This window comes from Cetorhinus maximus, chromosome 24 (assembly GCF_964194155.1).
Source record: "Cetorhinus maximus chromosome 24, sCetMax3.hap1.1, whole genome shotgun sequence".
NCBI classification, from domain to species: Eukaryota; Metazoa; Chordata; class Chondrichthyes; order Lamniformes; family Cetorhinidae; genus Cetorhinus; species Cetorhinus maximus.
The window spans coordinates 39,616,075-39,628,981 of record NC_135902.1 but is presented as its reverse complement, the minus strand read 5'-3'; the positions used below and the strand labels follow the sequence as shown (position 1 = coordinate 39,628,981).

At 46.0% G+C, this 12,907-nt stretch overlaps 1 protein-coding gene and 1 long non-coding RNA gene across 4 annotated transcripts in view; one reads left to right on the top strand and one right to left on the bottom strand.

Annotated features, from left to right (window-relative positions):
* LOC144699823 (uncharacterized) overlaps positions 1-3,061 on the top strand; it is a 75,237-nt gene extending 72,176 nt beyond the window's left edge. For all 3 annotated transcript variants that reach the window (XR_013580632.1, XR_013580630.1, XR_013580631.1), the window contains exon 3: positions 2,851-3,061. This is a non-coding gene — a long non-coding RNA (uncharacterized LOC144699823). The remainder of the gene's footprint in view (positions 1-2,850) is intronic.
* LOC144699822 (transcription factor MafG) overlaps positions 1-10,444 on the bottom strand; it is a 41,368-nt gene extending 30,924 nt beyond the window's left edge. Inside the window, exon 1 of the mRNA XM_078571108.1 lies at positions 10,306-10,444. The gene's annotated coding sequence lies outside the window, so the exon portion shown is untranslated. The remainder of the gene's footprint in view (positions 1-10,305) is intronic.
* Positions 10,445-12,907: the final 2,463 nt, after the last annotated feature.

Genomic DNA, 12,907 nt, shown 5'->3' with positions numbered 1-12,907 from the left:
TCTAGATGCCAATGACATCAAGGGATACGGGGATGGTGCACTGAGGCAAAAGGTCAGCCACGATCCAATCAAATGGAGCAGGCTCAAGGGGCGTGCTCCCAGAACAGGGAAGTTTTTTCATATAAAAAATTAATTCATGTGATCTGGAATACATTGAGTGAAACTGTGGTGGAAGCAGATTGAACAGTAACTTTCAAAACTGAATTACATATCTACTAAGGAGAAAATCTGCAAAGCAATAGGAGTGGAAGGGGGAAGCAGAGGGAGTAAGTGATTAAGTAGATAGCTCTTTGAAAGAGTGGCACAGGAACAATGGGCCAAATTCCCCCCCTTCAATGCTGGAGAATTCCATGAACTCACTGCATGGCTAGGCTACAATGAGCAGAACACGATGCTGAAAATCAAGGTACATGCAATGCTATCGTACCTCCTTTGAAGTTGAGCAAATGTGGTGGCTCCCATTGAGTTTCAAAGTTAACTTCTAAAATTGCAGGGAGAGGTGTATTCTTTCACATGAATACTTGAGGATAAGGGCTCTGTCCCTTAATGCTCCTTTAATAGTCTCATTTAACTAGTGACCTGTGAAACCATTTGCCAACTGAAATGCAGTGCTCACACCATGAGCATACTACGGTAACAAATCCTGACCATCAATGCAGACATTGTACCGATTTTCATGAATTGACTGTAACATTGTAAAAATTGAAATGCATGAGGTTTCATTTATTGAGGATTAGATAACTGTCCTCACAAGTAGGCTTTTTCCAGCACTCCAACATTGACTATAGGCTCCATGAACGTACTCGAAAAGGCACTGTAGATAACACCAAAATCTGTGTGAAAGGGATGCCCTCATCAATTACCAAACAAAGGGGGTGGGAGTGGGGAGTGGGGTGTGGAAGGGGAGAAAGAGAAAAAAAATCTTTCTTCAAACATTAGGGTGTGAAACAATCTTGCAGCTGCACAGGGCTCCGTGAAATCAACTGATGTGGATCATCCTGAAAGCAATGTAACGCAGTATAGGATCAGCGTCAAATCTTTTAAAGTCACATCTGGAAGAAAAACACTTCTCCGATTGGACTTGAGAATTTTCAAAATACCAAGACCTCCAAGTACTTTGTGTGCGTGGTCTTGCTGCAGTTTAAATTGTAGCTCAGTGACAAAAATGTGAGTCTTGGTCTTGTTGGTGCTTTCGAAGAGCACTGCTCTCTTCACTACATCTGTTCAAGCCAAGAAATTACCAGAAACAAAAGTCACGTGTGAGAAGAATATTGACAAATAATTGCACTGGCCTGGTTTTGTATCAAGTTACAATGAGACTATCATGGGTATTTAACATTGATGTTAAATACCCGAATGCTCAAGTGTCTATTAAAAAGCACTTATAGCCACTTGACTGGAAAGGACACAAGTGCAGTTAGCATGATGTGGACTACTGAGGCAGTGAAACCATGCAGCACATTCAGAAGCCATCTCCTTCACATTTACCGGTACACCAATAGACACTACTTCCTTTCCTTTCCCTCAGCTATTGAAGCAGTTGCTTTACTCACAAATAAAATCTAATTACCCACTTCAGTAATTCATTATAGCTGGGAGGGTGTATATTTGCACAATTTTAACTGGAATTAAATATATTTGCATTTATATTGCACCTTTTACAACCTCAGGACTTTATAGCAAATGGAATATTTTTGAAAACTAGTCAACCTATTGTGATGCAGTAAAACATGACAGCCAGCACAAAGTACCACAAGCAGCAAAGAGACAAACGGCCAGATAATCTGTTTTAATGATGTTGGCTGAGGGATAAAGATCAGCCAGGATATCGGGCATTCCCTTCTCATAGGACTATTTTAAAGAACAGCAAGTGTCCTAACCAATATTTATCCCTCAACCCATGTTACTACAACAGATTATTTGCTCATCACAACACTGCTCGTGGGAGCTTGCTGTGCGTAAGATGGATGGCTGCATTTCCTACATTGCAAAAGTAAACACACTTCAAAGTACTTCATTGGCTGTGAAATGCTCTGGCACATCCCAAGGTTGTGGAAGGCACTATAAAATTCAAAATCGTTCTTCCTTGTTTCTTTGAATGGTGCCATGGCAGCTTTTACACCGTCCAGGGAGAGCAGATAGAGTCATGGCTTAATTCTTCAGAAAGATGGCGCCGCCAACTCTGCGGCACTCCCTCAGCACAACACAGAAGCGTCAGCTAGATATTGTGCTCAAGTCCTCGACTGGGACTTTAAACCACAATCGGCTAACTTGTAGCCTTGGCTCAGCAGTAGCACTTTTGTCTGAAAATGTGATAATTAACTTTTAATTAAGAATAGATGGCATGCACCTTCCAAAAGAAAGGAATGTTGAAAGCTGCTGCCTTACAAAATATGCTATTCCAAAGCAAAGGATTTGGCGCTCTCAGGTTCCTGGACAAATATGAGAAGTGAAACCTCCTGTACGCTCAGGTCAGCTTCAATTAAAAAGGAAATGTTTTTCACCCAGAGGGTGGTTGGAATCTGGAATGCGCTGCCTGAGGGGATGGTAGAGGCAGGAACCCCCACAGCATTTAAGAGGTATTTAGATGAGCACTTGAAACGCCATTGCATACAGGGCTACAGGCTGGAAAATGGGATTAGAATAGATGGAAAGGTGCTTTTATTGGCCAGCATGGACACGATGGGCCAAAGGGCCTGTTTCTGCGCTGTATAATTCTATGACTATTTATAGAGAGCTGTAATGGCAACATCTAGACTCAGTCTGAGAGTCATTTATGCATGGAAAGCAAAATCATCTCGAACCATTATCTGCTGTTTAAGATTTGCTCATCTTTCTTCAGCTTTGCAGGTGAACAAGTTGACATGGACTTGCACAGGAACTAGGAGTAGGAATAGGAGGAGGCCAAAAGGCCCCTGATGAATGAGTTCATGGCTGAACATTAACCTCAACATCACCATGTAGCACAAAGAAGTCTAGAAATTAGTTAAGAAGTCACATTGCAAAAGCATCCTGAATCACTAACAAAATACAATAATTCAATTTTAACCAGCCTATGAAAAATAAACAACAGTCGCACTGTACCCAGTAATCTAGCTATGAATACCAGCTACGCACATCACAGAAAACATGTTTCCTGCACACCTAAAACCACTGCCCTTGTAAGCGCTACACGTGTTCATCCTCAAAATGAAGCTGCCCTTTTCCTGAGAGGAAAGCAAAATACTGCAGAGGCTGGAAATCTGAAATAAAAACAGAAAATGCTAGAAAAACTCAGCAGGTCTGGCAGCATCTGTGGAGAGAGAAACAGAGTCAACGTTTCCAGTCCGTACGACTCTTGAAGAGGAGTGTTTCCAGCATCTTCTCTTTTTTATTTCTGCCCTTTTCCTTGTCCAGCTTCTTTAGGACAGGTCCAAACCACACTAACAACCTCATTTGAAAATGTCAAATGCCAGGCTGGATGGTACCCTGGAAAACTGCATGACTCTGGCTACTGCACTGTGTGGTCTCGTAAGAGAAAGATGGGACAGGATAGAGCCACATATTAATGCACTTGGTGTGGAGAGCCAAGAGATTTTGGTAGGTACCATAAGCATACCAAAGCTATCGCATTCCCAAACACCACTCAGTTTTTAGTGTAGTTACAATATGTTGCTCAATTGTTGGGTTGGAGGACGGGATGGTATTTGTTCAATTGAGCAATCCTAGTGAATCAGCAGCTTCACCTCATGAAAACTATTATTTTGCCATTTATTGTTCCGATACCACACAAACATAACCCGTTTTCCTCCCTTGCAATACCAACTCGAAAGCACAGTTGAGGTTAAAGTACATTCCCAGGGTAAATGCAAAAAAGTACAATGTGCCCTCAGAACAAGGATTTAAAAATATTTCTCTTCCTTCCTCCCACACAAAGCTTCCAAGAAGGCAAGGAATCTGGCCTCTGTGGTTCTTTATCCAGCCACAAGCAAGTAAACAAAGACAGCCCTGATGCCTCTCCCTCCCCGGCTGTGGGACAGCGTCTCGCCTCTCCCTCCCCGGCTGCAAGAGAGCGTCTCGCCTCTCCCCCCCCCGGCCGTAGGACAGCGTCTCGCCTCTCCCTCCCCGGCTGCAAGAGAGCGTCTCGCCTCTCCCCCCCCGGCCGTAGGACAGCGTCTCGCCTCTCCCTCCCCGGCTGCAAGAGAGCGTCTCGCCTCTCCCTCCCCGGCCGCAGGACAGCGTCTCGCCTCTCCCTCCCCGGCCGCAACAGAGCGTCTCGCCTCTCCCTCCCCGGCCGCAACAGAGCGTCTCGCCTCTCCCTCCCCGGCCGCAACAGAGCGTCTCGCCTCTCCCTCCCCGGCCGCAACAGAGCGTCTCGCCTCTCCCTCCCCGGCCGCAACAGAGCGTCTCGCCTCTCCCTCCCCGGCCGCAACAGAGCGTCTCGCCTCTCCCTCCCCGGCCGCAACAGAGCGTCTCGCCTCTCCCTCCCCGGCCGCAACAGAGCGTCTCGCCTCTCCCTCCCCGGCCGCAACAGAGCGTCTCGCCTCTCCCTCCCCGGCCGCAACAGAGCGTCTCGCCTCTCCCTCCCCGGCCGCAACAGAGCGTCTCGCCTCTCCCTCCCCGGCCGTAGGACAGCGTCTCGCCTCTCCCTCCCCGGCTGCAACAGAGCGTCTCGCCTCTCCCTCTCCGGCTGCAACAGAGCGTCTTGCCTCTCCCTCCCCGGCTGCAAGACAGCGTCTCGCCTCTCCCTCCCCGGCTGCAAGACAGCGTCTCGCCTCTCCCTCCCCGGCTGCAAGACAGCGTCTCGCCTCTCCCTCCCCGGCTGCAAGACAGCGTCTCGCCTCTCCCTCCCCGGCTGCAAGACAGCGTCTCGCCTCTCCCTCCCCCGGCTGCAAGAGAGCGTCTCGCCTCTCCCTCCCCCGGCTGCAAGAGAGCGTCTCGCCTCTCCCTCCCCTGCCGCAAGAGAGCGTCTCGCCTCTCCCTCCCCGGCCGCAAGAGAGCGTCTCGCCTCTCCCTCCCCGGCCGCAAGAGAGCGTCTCGCCTCTCTCTCCCCGGCTGCAACAGAGCATCTCACCTCTCCCTCCCCGGCTGCAAGAGAGTGTTTTGCCTCCATGCCCCTCCACATGCCACTTTCTCAGCTGAGATTGTGTGGGGTGTATTGTAGAGGCAAATTATACAACTCGAACACGGCATACTGCTATGTCAAAGCTAGGGGAAAAGCTAGAAAAGATTATTTGGAAATGCATTTCAATCTAAATCTGCTCAACCAATATTCTCCAGTTCTAGAGAAAAGTTACAATAAATACACACCAACCTACTACAAACACCGTCCCACTTTACTTTGCTCTTGTACTCATTTATCACCCCTGGGCTTTCCCAGCACTCCACAACTTCCCATGGTATGCCAATCACCAAAGTTGAAACATGGCACAGAAATGGTTGACAGCTGAAGCCAGGTGGAGCAGTTGGCATTTGCGGGATCAGTCCCAGGGAGAAAAGGATGGCAGGTCCAAAAGGTATGGATGAAAAGGTCTGTCTGGCGTTGGTACTAGGGCCTGGACAGAAAGCCACAGCCAAGCCCCATCTTACGGAATATGGCAAACGAAAGCAAACTGGTGGGTCAGGGTCATCAGAGCGGGAGGAGAAGGTGGCTATCAAATAGTAAGCAATAAAACAATACCAGACATTATTCAGCAGCTACAACTCACATTCTCTGTTTTTAAATTTGTGAAATGAATTCCCAGGTTCATGACAGACCTTTCAACAAACAGTTTTTAAGAAAGTAAAACAGAGAGAAAGCACCAATTTCAGAGGGAAAATTAACACGGTTGAAATAAGCATGCGACAGTCATTATTACACTCTCACCAGAGTTGAATACTAAAGTATTACACTCGGACTCAGCATAATCAGAATGCAGGCCAGAAAGTGGAAAGCACATTTTTGGGATTCCAGGCACAGCATCTACATTTCAAATCCAGGTAAAATAAATAATGAAGGCAGCTCTTTGAAAACCGGAGGGTAAACAGGGAAAAAAAAAGAGAACTAACAGGCTGGGGAAATCCAGAAAATAACTGAATACCCTGAAGGGGAAGTAGAAATTCAACTCCCCCGGCACCACCCCGCCCCTTGAAAAAAGCAAGCAGCAAAAACGAACATGTGCAGCCCAGCAATAGCACACGTAGTTGTACCTCTAGCACAAACGTGCAAAACCTCAGAACAGAAATTGCTATCGGCTGCTGCTGCTCAGGAAGGAAGAGCAAAGAGGCAGTTATCAGCAACAAGTGTATTTTTTTAAAAATCTTTTCAGACCCTACTTACTGCTTCTTCTAATTTGGAGATCTATTGTACAAAGGCTTCAAGCAAAGGGTTTGTCAGCTTCCAGGAACAACTCTTTATACAAACAAAAAAATTTTTTTTCAAAAAAATAAAAAGCTGCAGGTGTTGGAAATCAGAAATAAAAACCCTAGAAATTCACTGCAGGTCAATCAGCATCTGTGGAGATCCTCAGCCGAAATATTAACTCAGTTCTTTCTACAGATCCTGACTGGCCTGTTGAGCGTTTCTGTCATTTCAACTTATTAAAAACCGGCTACCCCCTCTTCTGCGTACAAGGTCATCAATACTTTATAGAGTTTACAGGACGCACAGTTATACTCTCAAACTACAAGGATACCTCCAAAACAATAGTTTTGATAGAGGTAGATTTGTGAAAGCACATTTATTTGTGGAATTTTGAATATTTGCTCATGAGATCAGAGAATCTGATGTTAATATCAAGGCTTATTTCTAACAACTTCGCTGAAACTGCTCATCTTTAAAGATGCAAGTTTAGGATGCGCAGAATGTTGTTCCTTAAATCCTACTCAGTGGCTGTATCCCGGTTACCCCGTTTTCAGTAAAGGTGGTATTTAAATAGCTTCCATTGTAACAATTTCTTAAAAGCTTCATTTGAACACAAACCAGCGTTCAAACACAACTTTTTCAAAAAGCCATTGTCCACTCTCTTAACTAATTGTATTTAAATGGTACAAATGAGGGGGTTAATGCTGTAGCTCGTACAGCACATCCCTAAACTATCAACTCTCTTCTTGGACTTCAAACAGAACACCAGCATCTCCCCATTGCTTAAACTGTCCCCTGGAGGTTCTGCTTTTCTGCTCAACTTGCAGGTCTATTTTTTTTAAAAAAAAAACAAAGTCTATTCAAGTCACAAATACCCCAGTAGGAACGAAGGCTCTTCCACCCCATAACATGCCACAAGCACAAGCTTCTCTCACCAACTGCCAGCATCTCAGTCTCAACATTTTGTCAATGTAATTACAATTGGTCCTCTGCTGAAACTTCCTCCCCTGTCATTGCAATCTTTTCCTCCTTCCTACTGTATTGAAACCAAGCTTCTACTCTAAACTATCCTTTCCCACACACGACCTCAAATAGTGGAAATTCTTAACTCCCTCTGTGCACCTAGGGGCGAGGCTTTTAAAACCCCAACCGGGCATCACTACTTCCTGGTTTGCTTTGCTGGTATTCTGTGCAATGGGTCCCCGCACTTAAAAACTCCCCCCACCTCCCCGCTTCAATAAAAACCTGTACTCAAGTTAAATAGCAAATCAGTTGTTTTAGCCTGTACTGTACCACCATAATGTGTTTTACTGAATTTTAAGACTTATGTTTGCAGTTAACCAGACTGATCCACAGTAAATCCAAAGTAATGGTATAAATGTAGCAGTTTCTAAACTTTAAAAACCTCCAATAAAAAACATTGGAAATACTAATTTTAGTAATAGGCAGAACATTTTTGTGTGGTGAAGTAGTAAGGGTGCGACTAAAACCAGGAGTTCAATCACCTTGCCCCGTAACCTCCCGGAAATTAGTTCCAGACATTTGGCAACTATGCCTGTTGCAGTAATACATATGCCAACAGTACAATCAGAGTACCACTGTGTTACTGAAGGAAGGACTGAGCTATTGACATGAATATCGAGTTGAGAATCAGCAGCTCCACAACACACGACCAGTCTCCCAACACTGTCTCTTTCACCCCAAAACTCTAAGTAAATGAATGATTAAAGGTGGAATGAGTTCTGGTTGGAAATGCAATCAAAGCCTTTAAAAAAAACACACGCTACAAGTTTACACCAGTAACTTCATATGGGAAAAGCATAGCCATCATTGATTTCTGAAGCATTTTGTACAATTCAGCAATTCTACATTTTAAAATCAAAAAGAACCATAGGGCACTGATTGTCAAGCCTCAGCATAAAAGTTCACTTTGCTGGGAGAGGTTTAAAATGGCTGTATGGATGGGATACATTACCAGATGAAATTTGATCTGTTGCTACCGTAAGTGATCACGCTTAATAAATTGGAGGGTTTTTTCCCTTCGGTAAAGTTAAAGTTTTATGTCAAGCACAGATGAATGAGTTGGATTCCTTGTGGTGGACATACACAGCACTATAAAATACTGCTGCACAGAGAACAGGTACTTGGGACATTTAACAAGGGTGTAATTCACTCAGTGAATGGGATCATATCAAACTGATGAAGTGACGCTCATCCAATTTACCACTGTCAGCAAAATCCAGAGCTTGAATTACAGCTATTAACTCCCTCCCTATCAGAGTTGGCATTTTAAATATATACAGTAAATTGCAAGTCTTTTATAGTTTGTAAATGCAACTTAATTACTAAAATTACTCAGAATTAATTAGTGAAAGGTGCTACATAAGTTTAAATAACTTGTTACTGAGTGCTTTCACTCGCAGCTAATGTAGCACTAAGCAATATCAGAAAGGCAGGATAATCTTCAGTGGAATCACTTCACAATACTAGTAAATAAAAATATTACATTATACTAAAAGAGTTCAACACACTGCATACATCCATTACTAGACAGGTACAAATATAACCTTTTTCATGTATTATAATAAGCTACCTTCTCTGTTCAATTGGAACACCATGGTGATCTATGTCTCCTGGGTTCACTTAACAGCTCCCTTGCTGCTCTATTCTCCCATTTCGTTCACATTGCAGAACATCACTTCTCACCTTTAGAAACAAATTCCAAATAAAAAGCAGCTCTTCGGTATACCTGCAAGTGCATTATTTATACAAGGCTTTCAGACAAGGCCATTTAAAAAGGAGAATTACTATCTCACCATCCACCCTAATGCCAGACTAGGGAGCCAGGCTGATAATTCAACAACCGGGTTGCATACTTCCACTTCTCTCTGTTCCCATTCCAGATGATCAGCACCGAATCATTAATTACCCACCCACCCCTCGCCACTCCCAGTATCCACACATGTATTTATGGCAACTCCATGATGTTCTTACAAATCACTAGCTTTACTGTACCCACGATGGGATACCACTTTTGTACACTCACTAAGAGAAGCCGAGTCAGCAGGTTTGATCTGTACATGTTCAGATAATGACTCTCCTTGCCCTGTTAAGATCCATCCATTGGTCAGTCTGTCACAATAAACAATTCCTTCAAACATATATTAAATTTTTCAGAAATAAAGGTTGGCTGTTGAAACATAAAATCAGCCTCTGCTCATTCTTAAGAATTGAACAATTACTGCTGACTTATCCTGAGCAGTCCCTCATCCCTGAATCACCTAATTATAAAATATAAAAAGCCCAGTTGGACACACAAAGTCTCCAGTGCATAAAATACCAGTACCATCGTATTCTTATTACCGTGCTTTAATAAGCCAGTTCCCTTTTTATCCAACAGGACACCAGGTTGCTACCAGATGGTGTACCCTGAGTCAGCACCTCTCCTATACACACACATATTAAATGTAGATATTGTCCATCAAGTGCTATCCTATTATACATTGTGCTTTATTATGAAGCTGCCCTATTTCCTCCATTTAAGCACAAGGGTGGTGGCAACTGTACTGTTTGTGGGTGGGGGGGGACCCTGAGTCAGCAGCTCCCTTATTCACACACACACACACATACATACATAAAACATACAGACACACTATTATATAAATACAGAACGTGCTTGTGTGAAGTTAAGGGCATTGATCTCATTCTGAAGCAGTCTCGTCCTTCTCCTTCTCCCTCCATTGCAAACCCCAGTGTCCAGACTGCCTGACTCAGGCTGGTATATGACCCTGCTGATGAGTCAGCAGCTCTCTCGCTCCCTCCCTCCCTCTCTCACACCATCTCTCTCTCTCTCTCTCATACACACACACTCTCTCCCTCCCTCTCTCTCTCTCTCTCTCTCTCATTGCGTTTGCACACTCAGCAAAACAGCTCCCCTTTTCTGCCCCGTTTACCCCACCGAACCTCCCCATTGCCGCACTCACCGACTCCTGGGAAACTCCCCGACACGGCGGCGTGGCTCCGAGGCAGCAACAAGCAGGGGAAGGGCCCGTTTATCCCCCTTTTTGACAATTGAAGGAATTTCCCCCCACTCGTTGTTTGCGCTTGTGCCGAGGCCAGACGTCAGATGATGTTTTGTCATGTGGCTTCATTCATGAAGCTCTACGCAACGGGAAAACTTTTAAAGGCGCAGGCACAGCCCCGACTGAGGGGGCAGAGATGGTGCACCCACCCAGAGTAATCAGCAGTAACACTGTCAGCATCATTCCCCCCCCCAAACCCCAGCTCAGAGTAACACTGTCAGCATCACCCCCCCCTCCAAACCCATCTCAGAGTAACACTGTCAGCATCATTCCCCAAACCCCATCTCAGAGTAACACTGTCAGCATCAACCACCCCCCCAAACCCATCTCAGAGTAACACTGTCAGCATCATTCCCCAAACCCCATCTCAGAGTAATACTGTCAGCATCATTCCCCCCCCCCCCCCAACCCCCATCTCAGAATAACACTGTCAGCATCATTCCCCAAACCCCATCTCAGAGTAATACTGTCAGCATCATTCCCCAAACCCCATCTCAGAGTAACACTGTCAGCATCACCGCACCCCCCCCAACCCCCATCTCAGAGTAACACTGTCAGCATCAGCCCCCCCCAATCCCCATCTCAGAGTAACACTGTCAGCATCATTCCCCAAACCCCATCTCAGAGTAACACTGTCAGCATCATTCCCCCCAAACCCCATCTCAGAGTAACACTGTCAGCATCACCCCCCCCAACCCATCTCAGAGTAACACTGTCAGCATCATTCCCCCCCAAACCCCATCTCAGAGTAACACTGTCAGCATCATTCCCCAAACCCCATCTCAGAGTAACACTGTCAGCATCACCACCCCCCAAACCCATCTCAGAGTAACACTGTCAGCATCATTCCCCACCCAAACCCCATCTCAGAGTAACACTGTCAGCATCATTCCCCAAACCCCATCTCAGAGTAACACTGTCAGCATCATTCCGCCCCGAAACCCATCTCAGAGTAACACTGTCAGCATCATTCCCCAAACCCCGTCTCAGAGTAACACTGTCAGCATCATTCCCCCCCAAAACCCAACTCAGAGTAACAATGTCAGCATCACCCCCCCAAAACCCAACTCAGAGTAACAATGTCAGCATCACCCACCCAACTCATCTCAGAGTAACACTGTCAGCATCACCCCCACAAACCCATCTCAGAGTAACACTGTCAGTATCATTCCCCAAACCCCATCTCAGAGTAACACTGTCAGCATCACCCCCCCCAAACCCATCTCAGAGTAACACTGTCAGCATCACCCCCCTCAAACCCATCTCAGAATAACACTGTCAGCATCACCCCCCACAAAACCCATCTCAGAGTAACACTGTCAGCATCACCCACACCCCAAACCCATCTAAGAGTAACACTGTCAGCATCACCCCCCCCAAACCCATCTCAGAGTAACACTGTCAGCATCATTCCCCAATCCCCATCCCAGAGTAACACTGTCAGCATCAGCCCCCCACAAACCCATCTCAGAGGAACACTGTCAGCATCACCACTCCCAAACCCATCTCAGAGTAACACTGTCAGCATCACCCCCCCCAAACCCATCTCAGAGTAACACTGTCAACATCAGCACCCCCCCAAACCCATTTCAGAGTAACACTGTCAGCATTACCCTCCAAACCCATCTCAGAGTAACACTGTCAGCATCACCCTCCAAACCCATCTCAGAGTAACACTGTCAGCATCACACCCCCAAACCCATCTCAGAGTAACACTGTCAGCATCACCCCACAAACCCATCTCAGAGTAACACTGTCAGCGTCACCTCCAAACCCATCTCAGAGTAACACTGTCAGCATCACCCTCCAAACCCATCTCAGAGTAACACTGTCAGCATCACCCTCCAAACCCATCTCAGACTAACACTGTCAGCATCACCTCCCAAACCCATCTCAGAGTAACAATGTCAGCATCACCCACCAAACCCCATCTCAGAGTAACACTGTCAGCATCACCCACATAACCCCATCTCAGAGTAACACTGTCAGCATCACCACCCCCCCCCAACCCATCTCAGAGTAACAGTGTCAGCATCATTCCCCAAACTCCATCTCAGAGTAACACTGTCAGCATCATTCCCCAAACCCCATCTCAGAGTAACACTGTCAGCATCATTCCCCAAACCCCATCTCAGAGTAACACTGTCAGCATCACCCTCCAAACCCATCTCAGAGAAACACTGTCAGCATCAGCCCCCCAAACCCATCTCAGAGTAACACTGTCAGCATCACTCCCCCCCAAACCCATCTCAGAGTAACACTGTCAGCATCAACTCCCCCCGAAACCCATCTCAGAGTAACACTGTCAGCATCACCCCACCCCCCCAAACCCATCTCAGAGGAACACTGTCAGCATCAACACCCCAAACCCATCTCAGAGTAACACTGTCAGCATCACCCCCCCAAACCCATCTCAGTGTAACACTGTCAGCATCACCCCCCCCCAACCCCCATCTCAGAGTAACACTGTCAGCATCATTCCCCAAACCCCATCTCAGAGTAA